The 19844-nt window shown below is 26.9% G+C and overlaps 1 protein-coding gene across 3 annotated transcripts in view; it reads left to right on the top strand.

The window, feature by feature from the left end:
- The window catches only part of LOC143233943 (uncharacterized), a 55522-nt gene continuing 35678 nt past the window's right edge, over nucleotides 1–19844 (top strand). For 2 of the 3 annotated variants that reach the window (XM_076470870.1, XM_076470869.1), the window contains exons 1-2: nucleotides 1–85; nucleotides 5405–5628. The gene's annotated coding sequence lies outside the window, so the exon portion shown is untranslated. Of the gene's footprint in view, nucleotides 86–178; nucleotides 375–5404; nucleotides 5629–19844 lie in introns of those variants that run through there. The other variant, XM_076470871.1, reaches the window with a different exon arrangement.

Below are 19844 nucleotides of genomic sequence, written 5' to 3'. Positions count from 1 at the left end.
AAAGTTTCAAAAGTAGAGAACAAGAAGATCGAACACAAGATAACGTCGTAAATTTTGCATAAGGAGTTTTATGTAAAAGTTTAAGGTATTTTATCGCATTAAATCGTGTTTTAAGTTTATGAACTTTATTGCTTTTATTCTCAACTATGTGTTTTAGCCTGGGCATTTGTTAAGCTGTCTGATACAGAATTGAAAATACACGATAATTTTTAAAACTACTTTTCAACACGGATATCGGTTTCTTTAGAAGTGTAAATAAAAACACATATATGTGACCTTAGCTGTTGGATATTCGGAGCTGAAAAATTGCATTCATATATACTCATCGTTGAGAGAAAGGGTTCAGTTATAAATATTAGAAGTCTTCTGGATCGGTAAACAGTAAAGGCAAATTTCTTTATAGTTATGATTATTAAGTTTAAAAGTAAGTCAATAAGGTTATTTGGTTCTCAAATAGAACTAATACTAATTGTTACTGTACGCGTAATTTGCCCATACTGTGACCCACAAAGTTTACTTAAGTTTAAAGATAAGTAAACAGTTTGGAAACATGTTAACTATTTAATGGACTGTGTTTTCGTAGTCGTACATGCATGTTATCGTCTGATGTGATGCATAGGTCCAAGAATATGTTAACCATATTTGACAGATCAGATCTGTTGATACTATGAGAAAACAATTTTTATTTGTTTTTAATGTTGATAAACGTATCAAGTTTGACTTTGGGATCATAAAGAAATATCAGTATTTGTATTAAGTCACTTATATATTTATTAACATACAAAACTGCACAGTGGTTTTCCGAACACCCTGTATTATATGCCATAGGACTTCTAGGTTCATGCATAGGCCAGATCTTAAAAATTCATTTCTGTGCATTGGACACCGATATAACTAATAATAGAACCAAACATGTTTAGTGTTAGTACTTTGACCTAATGTGTTAACTAGATTTAGATTTGGATGTACATAATAACAGCAGAACTTGTTAACATTGTACAGTTTCAGGTGTTGCTTTAAATTTTGCAGAAATAGATATCAGCCTAACAGTCACACTAAAGACTGAAACCCAATTGTTTGGGCATCCTATAAGATGAAGTCAACACTAGAAATCAGGTTTTGATACCTGTGGTGGGCAGACCAGAGATAGTCTGTTTTGCAGCTTTTTGCTTAACTGTAAACAAACTTTATCCTGATGGAACAAGCAAGCCCAAAATACAAGTTTTTTGTAATTAAACCTGAAATGAAAAAGAATGGTGGAATCACATAACTTAGGTCCAAATACATTGTTTCTCATTTCTCCAATCCATTAAGAGCAGGTCAGTTTGAGTTTTGTAAGTCTGCAGGTGCCCTCACCTTTCCTTCAACAAGCTTTCTTTATTGCATAATTTAAAAAGTTTGCATTCATAGTTTTAACACATGTAGCTAAATATTATTTGACTCTAATGTTATTTGTAACCTAACTTGACCATTAGATCTAATAAACCTACCAGAAACATTACTTCATTAAAACTCATAGTTACTTTACTTTTGTTTACAATTTCAAGTTTAAAAAGTTTTAATAATCTTTAGCATATATTTAAAAAATGTAAATAACATTTGTTTATATTTATCAAATGTTTATATTTGCTATAAGTCAGCTTAATGAACTATTCTTTTTCTTTCAGTTAAGCCGAAATTAATGAAATAGTATTGAATCACTTAACTTTGGCTCAAGTACATAAAGACTTGGAAGTGAAAATATCTGTTTAGATTTTAAACTAAATTATTTGTGAATTGAGCTGTTTTGCTATTATATCATGGAAATTATTAATTAAAAACCACACTTCTAAATCAACACAGACACTAAATTGATAAATAAAACTTTAGTTTTTGCTTTTTAGACATTTTATCTTATTCTTTCAGTTTATGGACTAATAAAAAAATTGAGGTAATATATAACACCCTTTATGGGAGTGCAGTTTTACAAAAAGACACTGGCTTTTGTCTACAGTAGATATGCTTATTCAGTTATGCAACAAAAACTACATCTGCAGCTATCATTTGTTGAAATAATATGTTATAAATCACACCATTGTATGATTCATTTAATATTTTAGGTTTACAGCATAGCCAAAATTGTCAATAAATTTATGTTATCAGTACCCTCATGTGGTACATGGAGAATGTCTCACTGGATGATAACTTACCCAAATATTTTTTTTATATAGTCTACCATTTTATTTATTTTGTAATACTTTTATAAGACATCTTAAAACTTTGTTTGTTTCAAAGTAAAATATATATTAGGTATGTAATTTAATAATTATAGTTTGTATTTTTCAAGATTAGAAATTACACTGTTGTAAAATTAGAAAAAAAATGGTTCTGTTTCAATAAAACAGTTGTCAAACACATTTTTCAGTCAAATACAAGACTAAAAATTTTCAAAAGATGATTAGAAAATAAAAAAGGCAAACAAAAAAAGATTTTGTCCAAAAGCAAAACAAAGACGATGATTCAGTTCATCTTAAGAAAAACTTAGATCAGTTGTTCATAACTGAAACATTGTTCAAACAACTTGTAGAATATTTATCAAAATTAGATAAATTTTGGTTGTTGTCTTCATTTGATTACTTCATTCAAGTCATAATTTTTCACAAAGTAACATCATATTTTGGAAAAATATTATTTATGGATAGAAATGTAACATCAAAAGTTAGTTTGTTTTCAAGTGAGAGTCAGTACCATGGAAGTGAGATATTGTACTAGATCCCTCTCATGTATCACAAATTTTTTTTTTTTTTCAGTAGGTGTGGCAAAAATATGTTATACAGACAGTAACTGCATACATTTTTCTGTGATTGCATTACAAAAAATATCCAAAATAACATATGGCCTAACTATGTGTTGGACATCAAGCATTGCCAAACCAAATCAGACAGTGGACAACATATACAGCATCAGTCGAAAGGAAATTTTATTTATATTAGGCCTAGATCTACATGTTCATAGCAGAGAATTCTCAGTGAATTCTAGGAATCATACAAAATAGGTTTCACATACACTAACAGTAATAGCACAATTTTTATAATACATACTAATACATGTATAATGTGTTTGACATGGTCAGATAGGTAGGGCACTCGACTTACAATCTGCAGGTTGTGAGTTCAAATCCTCATCCCAACAAACATGCTCACCCTTTCAGTTGTGAGGTTATTTTGATATAAAAGTCACTCCCACTATTCACTGGTAAAAGAGTAGCTCAAGAGTTGGCAGTGGGTGGTGATGACAAGCTGCAATCACTTTAGTCTTTCACTGTTAAATTAGGAAAGCTAACATCAATAGTCTTCATGTGGATTTGTATGAAATTACAAACAAACTAAACCATATATAATATAAAAAAATAATGAATCGTAACAAACAAATAACAGTACATACCAGTTTAAATTATCAGTAGGAATTTTATGTCAAATAATTTGTAATAAATTGTGACAATTAAAAATGTAATAGCCTTGCATAATAATTTACTATATTAGAATATTGAATATAGTGCTAAATGATCACTCTTTGTTTTGTGAATTTCATTGTTATTGTTATCACTCTGTGGTAAATAAGAAGATATTTACATAAATCCGTTTGTTAAACGTGCTTTTATTGCACTCCCTAACATTTTATTTTTTACAAGTGTCTAAAATGCTACAGTTGTATCAGTAAATACATAAAATTTATCTCCAAGATGTATATCCCTTGAAATTTGAAAAAATTTAAGTGCAGTTGAGTATTTTTGGGGGTAAAGTAGGCTTCCTCATGTCCTCTGGAAAAAGAATAACTGTGGTGTAGAAAAATGTGCTTTTGCCTGTTGTATAAAATATTTTGTATGTGTATAAAATATGCCTGATGCTCTTAATTTATTCTGATGCAGAGGCATTTAAAATAATAAATGTGAAGCTAGATTTCTCATTTCATTTACGACTTATTGAAAAATTATTCCAGTTTTAGGGAATTTCACCCCTCAATTTGCCCTCGTCAAGGCTAAATCATGAGTGGTGAAATTCTCTGAAACTGGTATAACTCAAGTGACGAATGATAGATCGAATATTTGTAGGGACACTGTAGTTAAATAACATTTATAGTTGTTTTGGGTCTAAAGGGTTTTCTAAAATATCTAAAAAAGATTTACAGCTAAAAGGAGATTTTATTCAACAAACAGTTAAATTAGAGCCAGTTTTTATGATTGATTGGTCACTAATTACAGTTTGTCATTATCTTATTGAAAATGTAAACTGGCAGACATAAAAGACTGGTTAGTGAAGGTAGTGTTTGTTTATTTATTTTAGGAATTAATATTTGATTATTGTTTTTTTTATGAGATTTGAGTTAAAGCAGATGATTGTTTGAAGAATTGTGACTGTAAGTCATAATATATTGATGTGGAGGCTATCGAATGCCATATGCAAGCCATTGATATCAAGGATACAGAAATTTCTATAAGACCCACGTTATAACACATTATAAATAGTGGCAAGAAGACAGATAAAAATGGGAAGAAAGCCAAAAGTAAAGTCAAGTAAAAGAATGTTTTGGTTAGAGAAAGGTTGGAATATGTGAGGCTAAATGTCTTGGGAATGAATAGCCTAATTGTTGATATGTTAACGTAATGTTAACAGTTTTCTGATACTTTAAGAGAATAATGTATTTTGTCAAGGGGTGTTATAAAGCAGTTGAACTTATCATTGTGGATTTTGACAAAAAGCAGACGACTATTTGGAAGTAGGTCTATGAGCAAATATAGAAAACATTTATTGGAAGTAGGATTATATGTAAAAAAAGCAGACATTTATTGAAAGTAGACCAATGTACTAGAAAGTAAACAAGTATCAGGAAGTTCAATATACAACTGTAGTAACTCACGAGATGGTTTAAGTGAACTGTACATCGATACTGTTGTGATAAAAAAAGAAAGACAAGAAAAGGAATAAGTGATTTAAAAACTGATAGTTTTTGAGTTAAAAATAGATTGACTTCTCATCTGAATTCTAAAGCAATTTATTTGGCCTAAGTGGTTCCGTTGACAAGAAGAGAACTGTATCTGAGATACAACTATAATAAACACCATGTAAAATATAAAATTTTTGTACTTGCATTTAACTTGTTTTGAATATATTATTTAAACACAAGTGGAGTGTGTACTGTTCATTTATTGCTAATAAGTCATAGACACTTGTTCTAGAAGAATCCCCAGCCAAACACACCAATGTATGTACTTTAATATATACTAGTTGAAAAGTAAGAAAAATTTGGACATAAGAATACCAGATCTTCCTTACAATTTACTTATTAATTTCAACATGGAACAACAATTAAAAACTACCATTTCTGTGCATTCTTTAATTGTTTTTATTATTATTATTTCTGTAAGATTCAGAGTCAGAGTTGAGTGTTTATTGGAGTGCTGAAGATATCCATTCTCAAACAAATGTTGACTCAGTCCTCAGTGACAAGTTGTCCATGAAAGGTGAAGTTATTGCAAGTGGATCAGCATCAGATGGTAGTTCTACTGAAGGACAGATTGAGGAATCCACAAAAGTATAATTACATAGGAATTTTTCTCATAATGGTGATGTACCAAGCTTGTATTATGTGGTATGTTCAATAGTTTATAAGAATTTATGAATCTGTTTATTACTCATTACATATTGTGCATGCTTATTAGCACTTCTCCAGTTTTATCATCACAAAGTAGTTAAATTGCTAAATTTTTCACTCAAAAACATCAACAAATATTGAAATTTCTCGTGTTTTAAAAGTTGCAATGGTGTATGTAAAAAAATTAAATCTTATTTACAGTTTTTTATGTGCAGTTGTCATATGAATTATGTAGTTCAATAATTGACATATTGAATGGTGGAAGAAATTTGTCTTATTTGCATCTTAAGTTGGCTTTATTCTTTCCATCATTTTCTATACAGAATATAGGATAATTTTGATATGATTATATTTTGTATATTTATTAATAGTATAATTATTTACTGTGCCCCTTTGTGTATATAACATGTCTATTGTTTTTTATCAAGGGAATTGTTATTACAGATTAATGTACATGAAGTAATTTTTTTACATAAATCACTGAAATGCTTTTTTTTCAAAATCATTAACTATTCTGCAACATTTAAAGAAGAATTTTTTCCAGATTTTTTCTACATTTATGTCAGTTCAAGACGATCAAGATATACAATGTTTTTATACTCCGTTTACATCAGTTCAAGACTATAAAGATATACAATGTTCTCATACAACATTCATATGATTTCAAAACTGTGAAGATATATAGTGTTCTTATACTACATTGATATCAGTTCAAGACAACCAAAGTTCACAATGCTCCTGTACTAAATTTATATCAGTTGAAGACTATGAAGGTGAACAATGTTCTTCTAGTAGATTCATATCACCTAAAGACTATCAAGATACACAATGTTCTTATACTAAATATATAATAGTTGAAGACTATCAAGATGAACAATGTTCTTTCAGTACATTCATATCAGTTCCAGCTTATCATGATACACAGTAATCTTATACCAAATTTATATCACTTGAAAACTATGACGATGAACATTGTTTTTATTCTACATTTGTATCAGTTCAAGAATATCAATATACACAATGTTCGTACACTACATTTTATCAATTGATGACTATCAAGACAAACATTTATATCAGTTTAATACTATAAAGATATACAATGTTTTTATACTACATTTATACCAGTTGAAGGCGATCAAGATACGCAATGTTCTCATACTACTTTTATCTCAGTAAAAGACGATGAACATATACAGTGTACTTATACTACATTTATATCATTTCAAGACTATGAAGATATACAATGCTCTTTTGTTTCATTTACATCAATTCAAAACTATCAAGATATACAATAGTTTTATGCTACATTTGTATCAGTTGAAGACTATCAAGTTTCACAATGTTCTTGTTCTAAATTTATATATTTTTACAACTGTGACGATATACAATGTTCTAACACTACATTTATATCAGATACACAAAGTTTGCATTCCACATTTATATCAATTCAATACTGTGAAGATATACAATGTTCTTATAGTACGTTTACATGAGTTCCAGATTATCAAGATATACGATGCTGTTTTGTTTCATTTGCATGAGTTCAAAACTATCAAGATATACAATACTCTTATATTTCATTTATATGAGTTTAAGGCTATCAATATATACATTGTTCTTATACCACATTTCTATCAGATACACAATGTTTTTATTCCACATTTGTATCAGTTGAAGACGATTAAGTTATACAGTGTTCTCACACTTTATTTGTATTAGTTCAAGACGATCAAGATATACAATGTTTTTATACTACATTTATGAGTTGAGATTTTTCAAGATAAACAATGCTCTTATGCTTCATTTACATTACTTCAAGTCTATGAAGATATGAAATGTTCTTATAGTACATTTATATTAGTTCAAGAGTGAAATGATATACAATATTCTTATACTATATTTATATCAGTTCAAGACTATCATGATATACAATGTTTTTCTACTCCATTTATATCAGTTTAAGACTATAAAGATATATAATGTTCCTCTACTATCTTGATATCATTTCAAAATTGTGACGATGTACAATGTTCTTATTCTAAATTTTTATGAGTTCAAGACTATCAAGACACAGTGTTCTTTCACTCCATTTATATCAGTTTAAGACTATAGATATAGAATGTTTTATATCAGATATGTCATTTCAAGACAATCAAGATATATAATGCTCTTTTGTTTCATTTACCTGAATTGAGAACTATGAATATATACAAATTTTTTATATGGAATTTATACAACTTCAAAAGTATCAAGATATAAAATGTTCTTATACTACATTTTATATCAGTTCAAGACGATCAAGATATACAATGTTATTATACTAAATTTATATCAGTTGAAGACTATCAATGTTGTTATACTACATTGTATCAGTTGAAAACGAGAATATGTACAAGTTACTTGTATTAAGTTTATATTATTTCAAGGCTGTGAAGATATATAATGTTCTTACACTACATTTATATTAGTTACCCAATGTACCTGTACTACATTATTATCACTTGAAGACAATCAAGATGTGCAATGCTCTTTTGTTTGATTTACGTGAATTGAGAACTTTGAATATGTGCAATGTTTTTATATCATTGTTACTATATTTATATCAGTTCAAGACGATCCACATCTTTTTCTTCTTCATGTGTCAAATCTGCGGCAGACATCGACGACCATGGCATGCCAGATTTCTCTGTTGTCAATCCTCCTTATCAACTCAATGTTGCTCATTGAGTTCTTGGTGACATAGTTATTGAGGCTGTCGATATATTTAGTTCTTTGACACCCTCTGCTTTTCCTCCCTTCTGTTTTTCCACATAGCATTTGTTTCTCTATCCCATTCTTCCTAAAGATGTGTCCTAGAAATTCCATTTGTCTCTTTCTTATAGTTTTCATCAGGGACCTTTGTATCCTGCCAGTTCCATGACTTCCACATTTGTTTTTCTTTCAGTCCATGATATTTTTAGCATCCTTCTAAGGAAACACATTTCAGCAGCTTCTAATCTCTTCTCTGTATCTTTGTTCAGTGTCCAGCTCTCACAGCCATATAAGAGAACAGACCATACATATGATTTCAAGGTGTTAATTTGTTAGTGACATTTGTTATGTTCCTCTTTGTGAATATGGACTTCATTTTATAGAAAGTATCCTTGGACATTGCAATTCTTTTCTTTATTTCTGTGTCCTTTTTGCATTTGATGTTATAGTATATCCAAGATATTTGAAGCTTTCGACTTGTTAAATTCTCACGTCCTTGCCGGTTATGCTACATGATCTGTAGATTTCGTTTGCAGTCCGCAATGAGGACTGACATGTATATCAGTTCAAGAAAATCAAGATATAAAATGTTCTTATACTACATTTTATATCAGTTCAAGACGATCGAGATATACAATGTTTTTATATCACATTTCTATCAGATTCTCAATGTTCTTATTCCACATTTGTAATAGTTGAAGACGATTATGTTATACAATGTTCTTACACTACATTTGTATCAGTTCAAGACGATCAAGATATACAATGTTTTTATACTGCATTTATGAGTTGACATTTTTCAAGATATATAATGCTCTTATGCTTTATTTACATTAGTTCAATTCTTTGAAGATATAAGATGTTCTTATAGTACATTTATATTAGTTCAGGAGTGAGTTGATAAACAATATTCTTATACTATATTTATATCAGTTCAAGACTATCAAGACATACAATGTTCATATACTCCATTTATATCAGTTCAAGACTATTAAGATATATAATGTTCCTCTACTATCTTGATATCATTACAAAATTCAGACGATATTCAACTGATATATATGTCGTATCAAAACATTGTATTTCTTGATTCTCTTGAACTGATATAAATGTAGTATAAAAACATTGTATATCTAGATCGTCTTGAACTGATATAAAATGTAGTATAAAACGATTTTATATATTGATAGTTTTAAAGTTGTATAAATTCTATATAAAAACATTGTATATATTCATAGTTCTCAAATGATGTAAATGAAACAAAAGTGCATTATATATCTTGATTGTCTTGAAATGACATATCTGGTGTAAAACATTCTATATCTTTATAGTCTTAAACTGATATAAATGGAGAGAAGGAACACTGTATATATTGATCGTCTTCAACTGATATCAATTTAGTATAACAACACTGTATCTTGATTTTCTTGAACTCATAAATATTTAGAATAAGAACATTGTACATCGTCACAATTTTGAAATGATATCAAGATAGTAGAGGAACATTATATATCTTTATAGTCTTGAACTGATATAAATGGAGTATATGAACATTGTATGTCTTGATAGTCTTGAACTGATATAAAATGTACAAGAACATTTCATATCTTGATAGTTTTAAAGTTGTATAAATTCTATATAAAAACATTGTATATATTCATAGTTCTCAATTGGTGTAAATGAAACAAAAGAGCATTATATATCTTGATTGTCTTGAACTGATATAAATGAGAGTGAAATAACACTGAATATCTTGATCGTTTTCAACTGATATAAATTTAATATAAGAACACTGTATCTTGATATTCTTGAACTCACAAAAATTTAGAATAAAGACATTGTACATCGTCACAATTTTGAAATGATATCAAGATAGTAGAGGAACATTATATATCTTTATAGAATTGAACTGATATAAATGGAGTATATGAACATTGTATGTCTTCATAGTCTTGAACTGATATAAATATAGTATAAGAATATTGTTTATCAACTCACTCTTGAACTAATATAAATGTACTATAAGAACATTTTATATCTTCAAAGAATTGAACTAATGTAAATGAAGCATAAGAGAATTGTATATCTTGAAATACCTCAACTCATAAATGTAGTATAAAAACATTCTATAGCTTGATCGTCTTGAACTGATACAAATGTAGTTTAAGAACATTGTATAACTTAATCGTACTCAACTGAAACAAATGTGGAATAAGAACATTAAAAATCTGATAGAAATGAGATATAAAAACATTGTAAATCTTGTTTGTATTGAACTATTATATAATGTAGCATAAAAACATTGTATATCTGGATCGTCTTGAACTGATATAAATACAATAACAATGATATAAGAACATTGTACATCTTCAAAGTTCTCAATTCATGTAAATCAAACAAAAAAGCTTTGCATATCTTGATTGTCTTGAAGTGATATAAATATAGTACAGGTACATTGGGTAACTAATATAAATATACTGTAAGAAAATTATATATATTCACAGCCTTGAAATAATATAAACTTAATATAAATAAATTGTACATATTCTAGTTTTCAACTGATACAATGTAGTATAACAACATGTTCACCATGATAGTCTTCAACTGATATAAATTTAGTTTTAAAACATTGTATATTTTCATCGTCTTGAACTGATAAAAATGTAGCATAAAAACATTATATAACTTAATGGTCTTCAACTGATAAAAATGTAGAATAAAAACATTGTGTATCTGATATAAGTGTGATTTAAAAACATGGTATATTTTGATTGTCTTGAACTGATATAAAATGTGGTACAAGAACATTTAATATCTTGATAGTTTTAAAGTTGTGTAAATTCAAAATAAAAACATTGTATATATTCATAGTTCTCAATTGGTGTAAATGAAACAAAAGAGCATTATATATCTTGATTGTCTTGAAATGACCTATCTGGTGTAAAACATGCTATATCTTTATAGTCTTAAACTGATATAAATGAGAGTGAAATAACACTGTATATCTTGATCGTCTTTAACTGATATAAATTTAGTATAAGAACACTGTATCTTGATATTCTTTAACTCACAAAAATTTAGAATAAGAACATTGTACATCGTCACAATTTTGAAATATCAAGATAGTAGAGGAACATTATATATCTTTATAGTCTTGAACTGATATAAATGGAGTATATGAACATTGTATGTCTTGATAGTCTTGAACTGATATAAATATAGTATAAGAATATTGTTTGTCAACTCACTCTTGAACTAATGTAAATGAAGCATAAGAGCATTGTATATCTTGAAATACCTCAACTCATAAATGTAATATAAAAACATTCTATAGCTTGATCGTCTTGAACTGATACAAATGTAGTTTAAGAACATTGTATAACTTAATCGTATTCAACTGAAACAAATGTGGAATAAGAACATTGAAAATCTGATAGAAATGAGATATAAAAACATTGTATATCTTGTTTGTATTGAACTGATATATATGTAGTATAAAAACATTGTATATCCTGTTGGTATTGAACTATTATATAATGTAGCATAAAAACATTGTATATCTGGATCGTTTTGAACTCATATAAATACAATAACAATGATATAAGAACATTGTACATCTTCAAAGTTCTCAATTCATGTAAATCAAACAAAAAAGCATTGCATATCTTGATTGTCTTGAAGTGATATCAATATAGTACAGGTACATTGGGTAACTAATATAAATATACTGTAAGAAAATTATATATATTCACAGCCTTGAAATAATATAAACTTAATATAAATAAATTGTACATATTCTAGTTTTCAACTGATACAATGTAGTATAACAACATGTTCACCATGATAGTCTTCAACTGATATAAATTTAGTTTTAAAACATTGTATATCTTCATCGTCTTGAACTGATAAAAATATGGCAAAAAAACATCATATAACTTAATCGTCTTCAAATGATACAAATGTAGCATAAAAACATTGTGTATCTGATATAAATGTGGTATAAAAACATGGTATTTCTTGATTGTCTTGCACTGATATAAATGTAGTATAAAAACATTGTATATCTAGATCGTCTTGTACTGATATAAAATGTAGTATTAAAAGATTTTATATATTGATAGTTTTAAAGTTGTATAAATTCTATATAAAAACATTGTATATATTCATAGTTCTCAAATGATGTAAATGAAACAAAAGAGCATTATATATCTTGATTGTCTTGAAATGACATATCTGGTGTAAAACATGCTATATCTTTATAGTCTTAAACTGATATAAATGAGAGTGAAATAACACTGTATATCTTGATCGTCTTTAACTGATATAAATTTAGTATAACAACACTATCTTGATTTTCTTGAACTCATAAAAATTTAGGATAAAAACATTGTACATCGTCACAATTTTGAAAGGATATGAAGATAGTAGAGGAACATTATATATCTTTATAGTCTTGAACTGATATAAATAGAGTATAAGAACATTGTATATATTCATCGTCTTCAACTGATAAAAATATAGCATAAAAACATTATATAAAATAATCGTCTTCAACTGATACTAATGTAGCATAAAAACATTATATAACTTAATGGTTTTTAACTGATAAAAATGTAGAACAAAAACATTGTGTATCTGATATAAATGTGATTTAAAAACATGGTATATTTTGATTGTCTTGAACTGATATAAAATGTGGTACAAGAACATTTTATATCTTGATAGTTTTAAAGTTGTATAAATTCTGTATAAAAACATTGTATATATTCATTGTTCTCAATTGGTGTAAATGAAACAAAAGAGCATTGTATATCTTGATTATCTTGAACTGATATATATGTGGTATAAAAACATGGTATATCTTGATTGTCTTGAAGTGATATAAATGGAGTATATGAACATTGTATGTCATGATAGTCTTGAACTGATATAAATATAGTATAAGAATATTGTTTATCAACTCACTCTTGAACTGATATAAATATAGTATAAGAATATTGTTTATCAACTCACACTTGAACTAATATAAATGTACTGTAAGAACATTTGATATCTTCAAAGAATTGAACTAGTGTAAATGAAGCATAAGGGCATTGTATATCTTGAAATACTTCAACTCATAAATGTAGTATAAAAACATTCTATAGCTTGATCGTCTTGAACTGATACAAATGTAGTTTAAGAACATTGTATAACTTAATCGTGTTCAACTGAAACAAATGTGGAATAAGAACATTGAAAATCTGATACAAATGAGATATAAAAACATTGTATATCTTGTTTGTATTGAACTATTATATAATGTAGTATAAAAACATTGTATTTCTTGATTGTCTTGAACTGATATAAATTTAGTATAAGAACACTGTATCTTGATATGCTTTAACTCACAAAAATTTAAAATAAGAACATTGTACATCGTCACAATTTTGAAATGATATCAAGATAGTAGAGGAACATTATATATCTTTATAGTCTTGAACTGATATAAATGGAGTATATGAACATTGTATGTCTTGATAGTCTTGAACTGATATAAATATAGTATAAAAATATTGTTTGTCAACTCACTCTTGAACTAATGTAAATGAAGCATAAGAGCATTGTATATCTTGAAATACCTCAACTCATAAATGTAGTATAAAAACTTTTTATAGCTTGATCGTCTTGAACTGATACAAATGTAGTTTAAGAACATTGTATAACTTAATCGTATTCAACTGAAACAAATGTGGAATAAGAACATTGAAAATCTGATAGAAATGAGATATAAAAACATTGTATATCTTGTTTGTATTGAACTGATATATATGTAGTGTAAAAACATTGTATATCCTGTTGGTATTGAACTATTATATAATGTAGCATAAAAACATTGTATATCTGGATCGTTTTGAACTCATATAAATACAATAACAATGATATAAGAACATTGTACATCTTCAAAGTTCTCAATTCATGTAAATCAAACAAATAAGCATTGCATATCTTGATTGTCTTGAAGTGATATAAATATAGTACAGGTACATTGGGTAACTAATATAAATATACTGTAAGAACATTATATATATTCACAGCCTTGAAATAATATAAACTTAATATAAATAAATTGTACATGTTCTAGTTTTCAACTGATACAATGTAGTATAACAACATATTCACCATGATAGTCTTCAACTGATATAAATTTAGTTTTAAAACATTGTTTATCTTCATCGTCTTGAACTGATAAAAATATAGCATAAAAACATCATATAACTTAATCGTCTTCAACTGATACAAAGGTAGCATAAAAACATTGTGTATCTGATATAAATGTGGTATAAAAACATTGTATATCTTGATTATCTTGAACTGATATATATGTAGGTATAAAAAACATTGTATTTCTTGATTGTCTTGAACTGATATAAATGTGGTATAAAAACATGGTATATCTTGATTGTCTTGAAGTGATATAAATGGAGTATATGAACATTGTATGTCTTGATAGTCTTCAACTGATATAAATATAGTATAAGAATATTGTTTATCAACTCACTCTTGAACTAATATAAATGTACTGTAAGAACATTTGATATCTTCAAAGAATTGAACTAATGTAAATGAAGCATATGGGCATTGTATATCTTGAAATACCTCAACTCATAAATGTAGTATAAAAACATTCTATAGCTTGATCGTCTTGAACTGATACAAATGTAGTTTAAGAACATTGTATAACTTAATCGTGTTCAACTGAAACAAATGTGGAATAAGAACATTGAAAATCTGATACAAATGAGATATAAAAACATTTTATTTCTTGATTGTCTTGAACTGATATATATGTAGTATAAAAACATTGTATATCCTGTTGGTATTGAACTATTATATAAGGTAGCATAAAAACATTGTATATCTGGATCGTCTTGAACTGATATAAATACAATAACAATGATATAAGAACATTGTACATCTTCAAAGTTCTCAATTCATGTAAATCAAACAAAAAAGCATTGCATATCTTGATTGTCTTGAAGTGATATAAATATAGTACAGGTACATTGGGTAACTAATATAAATATACTGTAAGAACATTATATATATTCACTGGCTTGAAATAATATAAACTTAAAATAAATAAATTGTACATATTCTAGTTTTCAACTGATACAATGTAGTATAACAACATATTCACCATGATAGTCTTCAACTGATATAAATTTAGTTTTAAAACATTGTATATCTTCATGGTCTTGAACTGATAAAAATATAGCAAAAAAACATCATATAACTTAATCGTCTTCAAATGATACAAATGTAGCATAAAAACATTGTGTATCTGATATAAATGTGGTATAAAAACATGGTATTTCTTGATTGTCTTGAACTGATATATATGTAGTATAAAAACATTGTATATCCTGTTGGTATTGAACTATTATATAAGGTAGCATAAAAACATTGTATATCTGGATCGTCTTGAACTGATATAAATACAATAACAATGATATAAGAACATTGTACATCTTCAAAGTTCTCAATTCATGTAAATCAAACAAAAAAGCATTGCATATCTTGATTGTCTTGAAGTGATATAAATATAGTACAGGTACATTGGGTAACTAATATAAATATACTGTAAGAACATTATATATATTCACTGGCTTGAAATAATATAAACTTAAAATAAATAAATTGTACATATTCTAGTTTTCAACTGATACAATGTAGTATAACAACATATTCACCATGATAGTCTTCAACTGATATAAATTTAGTTTTAAAACATTGTTTATCTTCATCGTCTTGAACTGATAAAAATATAGCATAAAAACATCATATAACTTAATCGTCTTCAACTGATACAAAGGTAGCATAAAAACATTGTGTATCTGATATAAATGTGGTATAAAAACATTGTATATCTTGATTATCTTGAACTGATATATATGTCGTATAAAAACATTGTATTTCTTGATTGTCTTGAACTGATATAAATGTGGTATAAAAACATGGTATATCTTGATTGTCTTGAAGTGATATAAATGGAGTATATGAACATTGTATGTCTTGATAGTCTTCAACTGATATAAATATAGTATAAGAATATTGTTTATCAACTCACTCTTGAACTAATATAAATGTACTGTAAGAACATTTGATATCTTCAAAGAATTGAACTAATGTAAATGAAGCATATGGGCATTGTATATCTTGAAATACCTCAACTCATAAATGTAGTATAAAAACATTCTATTGCTTGATCGTCTTGAACTTATACAAATGTAGTTTAAGAACATTGTATAACTTAATCGTGTTCAACTGAAACAAATGTGGAATAAGAACATTAAAAATCTGATAGAAATGAGATATAAAAACATTGTATATCTTGTTTGTATTGAACTATTATATAATGTAGTATAAAAACATTTTATTTCTTGATTGTCTTGAACTGATATATATGTAGCATAAAAACATTGTATATCTGGATCGTCTTGAACTGATATAAATACAATAACAATGATATAAGAACATTGTACATCTTCAAAGTTCTCAATTCATGTAAATCAAACAAAAAAGCATTGCATATCTTGATTGTCTTGAAGTGATATAAATATAGTACAGGTACATTGGGTAACTAATATAAATATACTGTAAGAACATTATATATATTCACTGGCTTGAAATAATATAAACTTAAAATAAATAAATTGTACATATTCTAGTTTTCAACTGATACAATGTAGTATAACAACATATTCACCATGATAGTCTTCAACTGATATAAATTTAGTTTTAAAACATTGTATATCTTCATGGTCTTGAACTGATAAAAATATAGCAAAAAAACATCATATAACTTAATCGTCTTCAAATGATACAAATGTAGCATAAAAACATTGTGTATCTGATATAAATGTGGTATAAAAACATGGTATTTCTTGATTGTCTTGCACTGATATAAATGTAGTATAAAAACATTGTATATCTAGATCGTCTTGTACTGATATAAAATGTAGTATAAAAAGATTTTATATATTGATAGTTTTAAAGTTGTATAAATTCTATATAAAAACATTGTATATATTCATAGTTCTCAAATGATGTAAATGAAACAAAAGAGCATTATATATCTTGATTGTCTTGAAATGACATATCTGGTGTAAAACATGCTATATCTTTATAGTCTTAAACTGATATAAATGGAGTGAAGGAACACTGTATATATTGATCGTCTTCAACTGATATCAATTTAGTATAACAACACTGTATCTTGATTTTCTTGAACTCATAAAAATTTAGGATAAAAACATTGTACATCGTCACAATTTTGAAAGGATATGAAGATAGTAGAGGAACATTATATATCTTTATAGTCTTGAACTGATATAAATAGAGTATAAGAACATTGTATATATTCATCGTCTTCAACTGATAAAAATATAGCATAAAAACATTATATAAAATAATCGTCTTCAACTGATACTAATGTAGCATAAAAACATTATATAACTTAATGGTTTTCAACTGATAAAAATGTAGAACAAAAACATTGTGTATCTGATATAAATGTGATTTAAAAACATGGTATATTTTGATTGTCTTGAACTGATATAAAATGTGGTACAAGAACATTTTATATCTTGATAGTTTTAAAGTTGTATAAATTCTGTATAAAAACATTGTATATATTCATTGTTCTCAATTGGTGTAAATGAAACAAAAGAGCATTGTATATCTTGATTATCTTGAACTGATATATATGTGGTATAAAAACATGGTATATCTTGATTGTCTTGAAGTGATATAAATGGAGTATATGAACATTGTATGTCATGATAGTCTTGAACTGATATAAATATAGTATAAGAATATTGTTTATCAACTCACTCTTGAACTGATATAAATATAGTATAAGAATATTGTTTATCAACTCACACTTGAACTAATATAAATGTACTGTAAGAACATTTGATATCTTCAAAGAATTGAACTAGTGTAAATGAAGCATAAGGGCATTGTATATCTTGAAATACTTCAACTCATAAATGTAGTATAAAAACATTCTATAGCTTGATCGTCTTGAACTGATACAAATGTAGTTTAAGAACATTGTATAACTTAATCGTGTTCAACTGAAACAAATGTGGAATAAGAACATTGAAAATCTGATACAAATGAGATATAAAAACATTGTATATCTTGTTTGTATTGAACTATTATATAATGTAGTATAAAAACATTGTATTTCTTGATTGTCTTGAACTGATATATATGTAGTATAAAAACATTGTATACCTGGATCGTCTTGAACTGATATAAATACAATAACAATGATATAAGAACATTGTACATCTTCAAAGTTCTCAATTCATGTAAATCAAACAAAAAAGCATTGCATATCTTGATTGTCTTTAAGTGATATAAATATAGTACATGTACATTGGGTAACTAATATAAATATACTGTAAGAACATTATATATATTCACGGGCTTGAAATAATATAAACTTAATATAAATAAATTGTACATATTCTAGTTTTCAACTCGTACAATATAGTATAATAACATGTTCACCATGATAGTCTTCAACTGATATAAATTTAGTTTTAAAACATTGTATATCTTCATCGTCTTGAACTGATAAAAATATAGCATAAAAACATCATATAACTTAATCGTCTTCAACTGATACAAAGGTAGCATAAAAACATTGTGTATCTGATATAAATGTGGTATAAAAACATTGTATATATTGATTATCTTGAACTGATATATATGTTGTATAAAAACATTGTATTTCTTGATTGTCTTGAACTGATATAAATGTGGTATAAAAACATGGTATATCTTCATTGTCTTGAACTGATATAAATGGAGTATATGAACATTGTATGTCTTGATAGTCTTAAACTGATATAAATGGAGTGAAGGAACACTGTATATATTGATCGTCTTCAACTGATATAAATTTAGTATAACAACACTGTATCTTGATTTTCTTGAACTCAGAAAAATTTAGAATAAGAACATTGTACATCGTCACAATTTTGAAATGATATCAAGATAGTAGAGGAACATTGTATATCTTCATCGTCTTGAACTGATAAAAATATAGCATAAAAACATTATATAAAATAATCGTTTTCAACTGATACCAATGTAGCATAAAAACATTATATAACTTAATGGTCTTGAACTGATAAAAATGTAGATTAAAAACATTGTGTATCTGATATAAATGTGATTTGAAAACATGGTATATTTTGATCGTTTTCAACTGATATAAATTTAATATAAGAACTCTATCTTGATATTCTTGAACTCACAAAAATTTAGAATAAGAACATTGTACATTGTCACAATTTTGAAATGATATCAAGATAGTAGAGGAACATTATATATCTTTATAGTATTGAACTGATATAAATGGAGTATATGAACATTGTATGTCTTCATAGTCTTGAACTGATATA

The sequence above is a fragment of the Tachypleus tridentatus genome, chromosome 12, assembly GCF_004210375.1.
Source record: "Tachypleus tridentatus isolate NWPU-2018 chromosome 12, ASM421037v1, whole genome shotgun sequence".
NCBI classification, from domain to species: domain Eukaryota; kingdom Metazoa; phylum Arthropoda; class Merostomata; order Xiphosura; family Limulidae; genus Tachypleus; species Tachypleus tridentatus.
The sequence above is the reverse complement of the archived record's forward strand: the minus strand, read 5'-3'. Positions and strand labels throughout refer to the sequence as shown.